This window comes from Ascidia mentula, chromosome 4, assembly GCF_947561715.1.
Source record: "Ascidia mentula chromosome 4, kaAscMent1.1, whole genome shotgun sequence".
NCBI classification, from domain to species: Eukaryota; Metazoa; Chordata; class Ascidiacea; order Phlebobranchia; family Ascidiidae; genus Ascidia; species Ascidia mentula.
In genome coordinates, this window is record NC_138569.1 from 21,661,363 (window position 1) to 21,671,542 (window position 10,180).

A 10,180-nucleotide genomic window follows, 5' to 3' on the forward strand; every position below is an offset into this window, starting at 1 on the left:
TCCTGTTACGTTAACGATAGTCCAATAAACATTTGACTCCGCCGCATGTCTTGACTTTATTTACACAAGTGAGTGACAAGAAATGAAATAGCGACGTATAAACGTGTGAGGACGGGAGTTCATTTTGCAAAATCGGGTGCGTTTGACTTTTTCCCCGTTGTACGCTCAGCTACATTGCACAATTATCTCAGTTTTTGACAGATTTTGCCAGAGTCGCAGTTTCCAAAATTATAGGGCATGAATTATACGGGAATATAGTCAGAATGCCTTCAGGTTAGACCAAAGTCAGTGAAGTGCTGTTATAAGTAGCATTACATGCAAAGCATATTCAGTTTACGGGAAGTTGATCGTGACAAAACATTCTTGTTTTTTGGATACCTAAGGTGACGAACATGATCCAACTTATAAGCAACTTTTTTAGCCTCTGGGCCAAATAATTTTAGCCGCTTGGATTGAATGTGTTTGCTTGTTGAAAGTAAGTGGGTGTATTTAATTGACCATGATTTAAAATAATAATTACCAGCATGTGTGTAACCAATTTACATTGTTGGTAACGTGAGGTTTCAGCCAAATTTTTATTCGGATGAATATCAAATCAATGGTTGGAATATTGCACTGTCGCCCATACAAATATTCAAAATAAGAAAAAGATTTACGTAAGATTTTATAACGAGCTTAAATATACTGAGAAAAAATATCAGAATTCCGAATCGAACTTGAGATAGCTGTTGACTGAGCCGCAAAAGCTTGGAGAAGTTGCTCGCCGGCCGTTCGCGAGTTATTAAAAGCGCAAAAGGTTGTCTCATAAACTGCGCAGACGACTTGGACGCCACTCATGATGGGCGGCCAAGAATCCTTATGCAAAACGTTTGTGTGATTTGAGGTGGGTGATAGCACTTGTGGCGACCGCAGCGACAAGTCCCAGGTCGTGATAAGCTAACTTGAGTGTCATCGCTGTTTCCAATAACGCCCTGCGATGATCCACTTTTAAGGTCACGAAGTTATGTTGAAGGTTTCTGCGTGGAAGTGATGATTGACAGTTTCGGGATTATTGGTAAAACCCAGGTTGTACAACATGGCTCAAACAGACATAAATATACGCGCCACTCCTGAAATTACTGTTAAAAAAACCCCAGGAATTCTCGAATTCCCATTCTAGTTCCCATCAATAGCGAAAGATTTCGTTGCTAAAAAAACCTTCACAAAGTAAGTTTCAAACTTGCAAAAACTGTAAATCACATCCAACACCACAATTTAACATGCAAACGCAGTGTGGTTGTAACGTATATTACGGAGAAATTACAGACAAACCGCATCGGCCATAAAAGATTGCCATAATAACAAGTTTGTTGGATATTCTGCGGGTTTGCGACAAGACGATTTGGTTTGAAATGATACAACCGGAATGTAATTGTTTCCACGACTTCCGGTACATGACAAAATGCAGAGGCAAAAATTTGCTTGCAAATAAGTTCGCAAATGTCTGTTTAAACTTGTGCTGTTAAAATGCAGGACATAGAGGTGAAGCGCTGAATCGATATTCGCACTTGGCCATTGTTTTGCGCTGAGGATAAGCACGAATCTATTCACACGGCGTCCTTTCCCAAAGCATTTTCGCCATCTCTCTGAAGGGAATCAAAGGGCTTAGGTTGACCGAAACGTCGGCACATTAAGCAACTCTGTCGCATTCTTTAGCGCAAATCTGCGCGACGTCGAACTTCGGATGGCAAGTTGTAATCCCGACGGGTTTCGTCCTAACTCTCAGAGGGGTGGGGTGACCGATCCGCACGGTGGCGCCCTCGCCCCAGACAGGTGATGTTCAGCGACACTGGAAAGTTAGCGAGAGGCCGCTTACAAATGCGCGGAACGCCATGGGAGCGAACCCACTAACGACACTTTGGTAATTTGATTACGAGGGCGGAATATTGAGGATGAAGTTCATGGCGGTGTGAGAGACTCTCTGCTTCACACGCGGGAAATCGCGTAAAGGTTTTCCGAAAGGTCTTGATCGTTGCCTTTCCGAACTTGCGCATTTGTGCGCTCATATGTAAGTTGAACAATCACGACAAAATAATTGAAAAAAAAACATTTCTTGCAAACCTTTAAATGACGCCAGAAGCCTTCCTATTGTTTGCATTTGCTGTTTAGTTTATTTTGTAAATGATTTGCGTAATTTTGAAGCTTCACATTACTTTTTGATTGCACGTATAGAAAACGTATAAGTTGCAAGTAAGGCGTTGTTGAACACCGAATACAGTGACAGCATCACTCGTCGCCTCGTCCCACTGGCGAGGTTGCCATGGCTACCTGCCAAAATCGCACTTCGGATGAGGGCGAGCAATCTGTCCGGCGACACCGAGTCGCAAAACAGTTGTCGTCACGTATTGTGGCCGAATGCATCCGAGGCCAGCCTTTACCCAAGGGCAATGAGTACGTAGAAGCCACGGTGTCTGTAATGACGATACATCGCTTAGGGACAGGAGGGGTTTTGTGAGAGGTTGAACAACACGACGGCGCTATGTCGCTAATGATAAATGAAAATGCATTTCAACAGGCTTGATTGAAAATTGATTTGTGTGTTCTTCTCTCAATGGGTAAACCTTGATCTCGTGTAAATACTTGGCGACCATTTTGGTATTTGCCATTTGTCTTTATGGAAAGCCGGGATCACAACCAAAGTTAGATGCTTCCTATCCAAACATGTTAAGTTAAAAACCTTCACGGTCCTTCTGCTTCTGTGTTATCACATGAGTTGAATGTAAGGGGGTGAGATTAGACAAGTTAAAAATTGTATCTTTGTCACATTCACTTCTGTTGATCATGTTTTTTTTTAAATCAACACAGCTAAAATCTTGTTAAACATCGTCAGAAATATCAGCAGCTCTCAAAAAAGTTGATGAGAATAATGAGCGGACAATATTTGACAATAACAAGCTCACGTTTAAGTGGCGCGGAAAGGTTTCGGGATTTGGGCGAAAAGCTTAGGTCCTGGGTTGTCAGCGGACCCCGATGGATTACCCCCTACCTTCCCTTTTCCCAAACCCCGCGACTGAACTTTGACAGGTCGCAAAACCCATCGTCTTCCACCAGGATTCGAGGGTCAAATGCGAAACTAACCTCGAACAGAAGCTCTCCAATTGTTTGTCTAGAGCCGGCGTCGGCGCGAAAATCGCTGCCCGCGACCCCGTGGGTTCAGGAGACCGGGGTGGTATGAGATACGACGTGGGCGAATACGGGTGGCGTTGAGATACACGCGAAACACAATACAGGCATAGAACGGGGTCGCACATGAGGGGGGTTGGTGGAAAAAACGTGTTTCTGGCAAATACTTTCACCCCTAATCCGTCTAAACCCGGACCGGGTCCCGACTTTGGGCCTCAGGGCGTCATCGACATGCGTCACTTGTGCAATGAAGCGTGACGGAGGCCGTAACCAATCTCTTGCCAAGCGACATTCGGAGCCAACCCGAGCGACGATTGATCAAGCGCTCGCCGATCTAAAGTTATTCCTTTTAAGGGCTCGCGGCCGCCGACGAGACGCGAATTCTTACGGCTTTTGAGTCAAAACAGATGAGCGGCGCTGGGCTTCATCTTTTATCCCTGCACTACTTAAACGCTGTAAACATTAATCGAGATCTAATGTTAAGTTCGAAACTTCGTCGCCCGACGGCAGTTGCGCCGACTTTCATCCTTTGGCGCTTGAAACAACTTTCAACTTTTTCGTAAACTTCAATGTCTGTTTTTTACACAATGTTCCACTATAAACTTATTTGGTACAATTTTCCTTGTTGAGTTTTTTGCTCCTGCTGGAACATGCCGGCGACATAAGGTTCACACGTGTACTGACAATAGGTTGTTCCGCCTTTCGTAGAGTTTATGGATCAATATTTAGTTGAAATCTCATTGCGTATCATTAGAGTAATAAGTTGTAAATCAGCTTGTCGTTTTCGGCTATCTTGCCTGAAGCAGAAACAAAGACACGTTTTCTTTCACGTAAATTTTACTGCACGAAGCGTAGAGACTTCGTGGTGTTTGGCAGCGATTCAAATGTCAGAGGCATGGCTGCACAAGCACGTGCTGTGAATAAGAGGTATTGCGAAGGTATCAGGACTCAGTGAGGTGTGAAAAATACTTCATTGAATCGTGCTTCCCGTCAACCTTCATTTTAAAGGTGGGAAGAGCATCGATATAATTGCTTTGATGTTTTGTAATGCACGGGTACAGAAATGCGTCCCTTATGTTACTGCTAGGGAATAATGATGGTGGCAAATGCATTACATTTATTTTGCCTTGTTTAAAGTTTCGTCAAGCAAAAAGAATTTGTGTGGCAACCGTTGCACCAAATGCAATAAATATACAAGTCGAAATTTCATGAGAATTAAAAACAAAACTAACCACCAGGAGCCTACGATATAACGTCATCAATGCCATTACCTGAGCTTCAACAACTGTCGAAATAATTTGCTGTTAAAACAACGTTCACTGGAAACAGAATGCAACCAACCGATTACGACTGTCATCGTTCGAGAGTCAAGTTATCATAACAAACCCGAGCGCGACGCGGCCTGCCTAATTACTGCGCCACTGAGCACAGTTTGCGAAGAAATTCTTTAACTTCGCGTCGTGCAAGATATAATCGAGTTGTCAAAAAGCGAGATATCGCGGTTCGAGGGAGGAGTGAATTCGAACAACGACTGTCTCTCGCGTCTCGCGACCCCCTGTGGCGTTGAGCGCTTCATGTCTTGTTCGTAACTCCTGTACTTTCAGTAGATTAGTGTCTGGGAAGGTTATTGTCAAGGATTGCTAAGAACGTGCTATCAGTGATTATTGGTTGGTTTGAAATGTGTAGTTGGAAATATGAAGACATTTTGCTGTGATTGTTTGCACGAAATATGTGTTTTTTTCTTGGAGAAATGCGGCGCTGTAAAACCGTGCGAAAAATTTTGCGGGTTTAAGAGTAAAGTCAGATTGTGTGAAGTTGTGGCATTATAGAATATTGCAAATGATTTGCAAATTTTAACTGTCATGTTACGTCCTGTGTTAATTTTGAAAACTTGCCGTAAACCGTGCAAATGTAACGGACGGTGATATGGTGAAGTCGGTTATGTCATCGGGTTGTTGGAAATCGTAAAATCGTCGTTGCGACATCGAGGTTGGTGTGATCGGCAAAGCGGCGTCTTGAGGCCTTTTTTCCGCCGCGACAAGCACCATGCTTTAGACATTCTCACCCTTGACAACAACAGCAGCTAAGAATGTAGACCGAGGTCGATGCGATAAAGTGTGTCTTGCGTGGTTGGAGTGAATGGAAGACAAAAACGATTCAAAATTGCTAGTCGGGCGGTATCACATAAAATCCACGGCGATTCAGAAGCGTGCCGGTACTGCGATTTGCACAATTTAAGAGATGAGTGGCATACTCAGCTGCCTCGGATTAAGCTAAATACCGTGCGAGAGAGAGCGGGATTTGTGCATGTGGTCTTAGGTGCTTAACTTTATATGTCAGTCGGATATGCCAGCGATAATCGTAAAAGAGTGAAACTACTATGGCAGAAGTGCAAATTGTTGATTTAGGAAGACATCAGTTAGTATTCTTCATATTGTGGGACTCAGAATACTTGTGAAAGAAATGCTTGTGGATTGTCCGCTTTTCAATCGGTTGAGCATCTATCGCGGTAATGCAATGCATGCATTTGTAACTGCTTCTGTTTGAAGCATATTGGATAGCATTAATAGTATGAACCAACATTAACAACGTTGGGACCTTTTTCTGAGAAGAATAAATGAAAGGTCATTGCTTTAAGTAGTGTCATATATCTCGTTACGTACAGTATTGGTTTGCAAAAGATCAGCACCGACAAATTTACACTTCGGCACCCGAAGGTTTACAATCGAGAAGAAAATGTGGGTTATTGTTTGCGTGGGAATTTGAAATCATCGCAAACCTGTTAGAGTTTCAGACAGGAAAGGATTTAATTGCGACGCCAATCACACTTTCTCTGAGTGTTCCGCCATTTTACTTCTCTTCGTCCCAAGTTCATAGTCGCATGTCGCTCGTGGTTCTCCGCTTGTTCTGTTTTGAGTCGTAAGGATTTGCGTCGCTGGCAAGTCGTGTTTGATATAATTTACATTCAAGCATATATTAAGTATTTTACACACTTTATGGCGTTACTCCAGTTCCGTTTCTTTGCGTCAAATTTAAAATACTTTTACCAATCCCAAATCACAGTTTGTTATTCCAGTATTAAGAGTGATGTAGTACGTGCGTTTAAATGCAATTTTTATAAAACGTGCACAGCTTTTAGGTCACACTGCAAAACATGAGGGGAAAACGATCTACAAGCCCTTGTCAGTTCGAACGAACCAACTTTTCGTCATGAAACCTTCAAGTCCGCATGCGTTGAAGCGGATGCGCTCTCCTGTTTACAAAACTTCATGTCTCGTGTTTCTTGTCAAACCTTTTCGGTTGTTTCGGGAAGTAGTTGTTGGTTGTTGTTCTTGAAAATATCGTTTTAAAGCACAGAATGGTTGTTTTACAAAACCTTTGCCTGGCCAAGTCTAGAATTCCGCCTTTATGTTTGATTTTCTTAAATTATTGAAAAATATTTTTCACCTTTTCGGTTGTCCTATACCAAAAATGGTTGGTTGCCACTTATAACAATATTTGTATAACAAACGGGACGCGATTTTCCCTTTTTGGATCGCGGACGAACAAGTTCTCCAAATTTCTAAGCGATGCGTAACATGGCAAAATGTTGACAGAAAATTTCACTATGAGTCGACGAAGTTGGCGGAGTCACGACCTCCCCGTGCTCACGACAGATAATGTAAACTTGTGAAGGAACGCGAGGCAATAAAATGGCTGTTGATGCAAAGCAGACATTTGACTCGCGAATTTAAAGGATTATCCGCCATTCCAACTTTCCAGCGCAACTCAACCGAAAATGAGATAAAAGCGCAAAGTTCTGTCGCTTCAATCCGAGTGGTTTGTGGGAATGGAGTTTAAGATCTCATGTGTGATGCTTTTGGATGGGGTTTGCTTTTGTCAGATACCTTGCCTGATACAAAATCATGTTATGATTACTTGTTAAAATTCCTGTGATTACCTTAAATACGATTATCAGCTTTGGCTTTCCTATATTCAATTTAATAACTCCAAGTATTTTGCACCTTGAATATTTCTTTAAAATATTAAAAAAATTAGATGTAAGTTTACTGTTAAATTTATGTGAAAATTCAAAACTTAAATTAACAAGTTGATTCAATTTACAATTGCGTTGTAATGTATAGATATTATTCTCTTTAGCTACAAACAAAATTTATAAATCTTAATTTCCAAATAACTTGCAGCAAAAATGTTTCACTTTAAATGAAGAAGATAAAACCTGTATTATTATTGTGTATAAGCTGCAGACAGATGGCCACTGTTTCGACCTGAAAGGTCTCATCAGTGTAGCTGGTGTGAGTATCGGACGACTTTGCTGACCAAACGGCTTTATTATCATGTTTGGTGAATGCATCATGTACTAAATATTGTATTTCATTCATGTTACAGTACAACCTGTACAACCCCCATTAAAGTACAACCTGTACAACCCCCTGTTACAGTACAACCTGTACAACCCCCTGTTATAGTACAACCTGCAAATAGTTTATTGTATTTTAAATATCTTTAACGAATGGCACCACAAGACAAATGTCAAGGCATTAAGTTTACTGTCCAATTGTCACAATACATTATTTTAAGCCGACAGCGCAATTTCGAAGGGTTAATGCAAATGTTTATTGACACGTGAATAAACCAGGGCGTTCAGAAACCATGGCCAGGTGCAAGAAAATTGGTTTTTTAAGCTAAGGCGGTGGAGATAGGCATGCGTCTTGCTGTTGCAAGTAAAAACATGGCCTGCTGGTAGGTATATTAATGTTTGGAGATGTGTTGTAATGTTTGTTTTGTCTCACAGGGCATTTGGCGACTGTGACAAATTTACTCCCGAGTAAAACAATGCGCACTTTGTGTGCCAAGAAAAACTTGAGGGTTGTTGAGGATATTTTCCCAAGCGATAAAAATGGCAGATTTTGCAGGAGAGGCGATCTGGTTTTAAACCGAAGTTGGAGGTTCAATTTTAAATAACTTAGATTGAGATTTTCCCTGGAGAACTTTAACACCGTGTTTAGTTGTAGTTATTTATGAAATAGAAAGCTTTGTAACAAAATCGTTTACTCTTGTTCATATCGTTAGCTGTGAGACAGTATCCACGGAAAAGTCATGTATAAAAAGCGAATCCCCCAGTGGCCAGCCATAATCTGAGAGACAGAAACTCTATCCACGAAATTTTGACCTGGCAAGTGTTTCGCCGCCAAGGGAGTCTCTTCACAGCTGCCTTAAGGGATCCCGGTTAATCACGTGACCAGTAACGCTAGACTGGCCGTGTGACGGACAGGTGAAGCTCGGGGAAAGCGTCGCGAAGTTTTCAGGCAATTATCAAGATTTTCGCATAATTAGGGATGAAGAAATGCTGATACCGCTTGTCTCTGGAAGGTATCGTGCCAGTTGGAGCTTAAACGTGCCAAGGACGGCCACCGAACCGGTCATTTATGAAAATTTAAATTGCCCAGACGGTGATTTCCCTACACAATGATACACATTGCCAAACCAAAAATCGAAGGACGAACTTTAGGAGGCGCTTATAATGTATAAAGCGCACTACACGTTGCTTATCAAGACAACTTATAAACGTATTTTGTTTTGCGAATATCGAAAGAGAATTTTGTGCGCGAAATATATTTTTTTCCCGGAAAACACAATTATTTGGGCTGAAACTGCTAAACTTACGACAGAAGAACAAAAAAAAACCACCGTGTAATGCCAGGTTTAAAAAATTATACAAAGCCAGTATTGCAAGATGCGACAGAGCGCGGCGGTCTAGATTCCTGCGATTTTGCGCCACTTTAACTCCATGACACTTTCCACCATTTTGTTGCAAGAAATTACCGGCTTTACTGAGAAATAGTTACAAGACGATTCTTGGAAAACGCAAAGAGGTAATTTGTCGGGCAGATCTTGCTGTAATTGTGCGCCTTTATATAATTCTCGCCTTCATTTACGCTTATTATTACAGTAACAGCAAATCTAATTGCCATGACCCGCCTTAACGTTAATAATACCCATCGCTTACAAAGTAAAAAGATACAGGCATTTATATCCACTCGTGAAAGCTTTTACGCGCCAAGTTTTATCAATAATTAGTTTCTATTTTTCCATGACCAATGTTTTACTCCCAATTTTAGCAAGAAATCTAAAACACAAGCTGTAAAATGTGTAACAGGTATTTTTGGCCTCTTGCTAGATGTGATGAACACATAGATTTCCTGGTACATTTTATCACCTGGCGTATTTACAACCAATCCTATCCATTACATGTCGCCACCCATTATCCTAGTTGAAACCCGTGACATTTGCCCAGGAATTAAGCTCAACAGAAGATAGGCGTTTGTTTAGATAATCGTGTTTGATGAGGATTTATGTGTTTGTGTTTCCTTCGCAGAGTATTGTACTGGTGTGGTTGGATTGTATCGACTGATGTCCCTCCGGGGTCGTGATTTTTCAACAAGCTTAAAGGTTATTTCGTGATTGTTGTAATCCGTCGTGATTAAGTCCTTAAAACAAAATATATTGTGGATTTCTGTCAACACATAACAATGTTATTGCGTTGGCGTTGCTTGAAAAGTTTGTATGTAAGAATGGCAGGACGATGGTGACTTTGTTTGTCGACTAAGTTCGGACATAAGCGATTTAAATTTTGTGTAATGCCCTTGTTCCAATTTATAATCAAAAACCAACCAAGAACGTTGGCAACGCATCGTCTACCTCGATATAAATAAATTGATGCTGTTTAATAAAACCTGGTTTGCGTCAGAAAATAGACAAGGGCTTGTGAAAAGTTTAACGACTCCACTGGGCATCGCGCCCAGGCAAAATCTGTGACAAACAGACGATCAATCGTCTTCCCTCCCACACCAGGTCGGCGACTGTCGTACGGTTTACGCAACCCGAACCCGTCTCAAACGTCATCAGGTATGTGGGATCACGGACGGGACCCCTAAGCTCCGTTTCTTTTACCCAAAGTCGTCCTCAGTCGCGGTTCCCGAGCCTGTTTGTTTGGGTAACCGGCCCCACTTGTCAC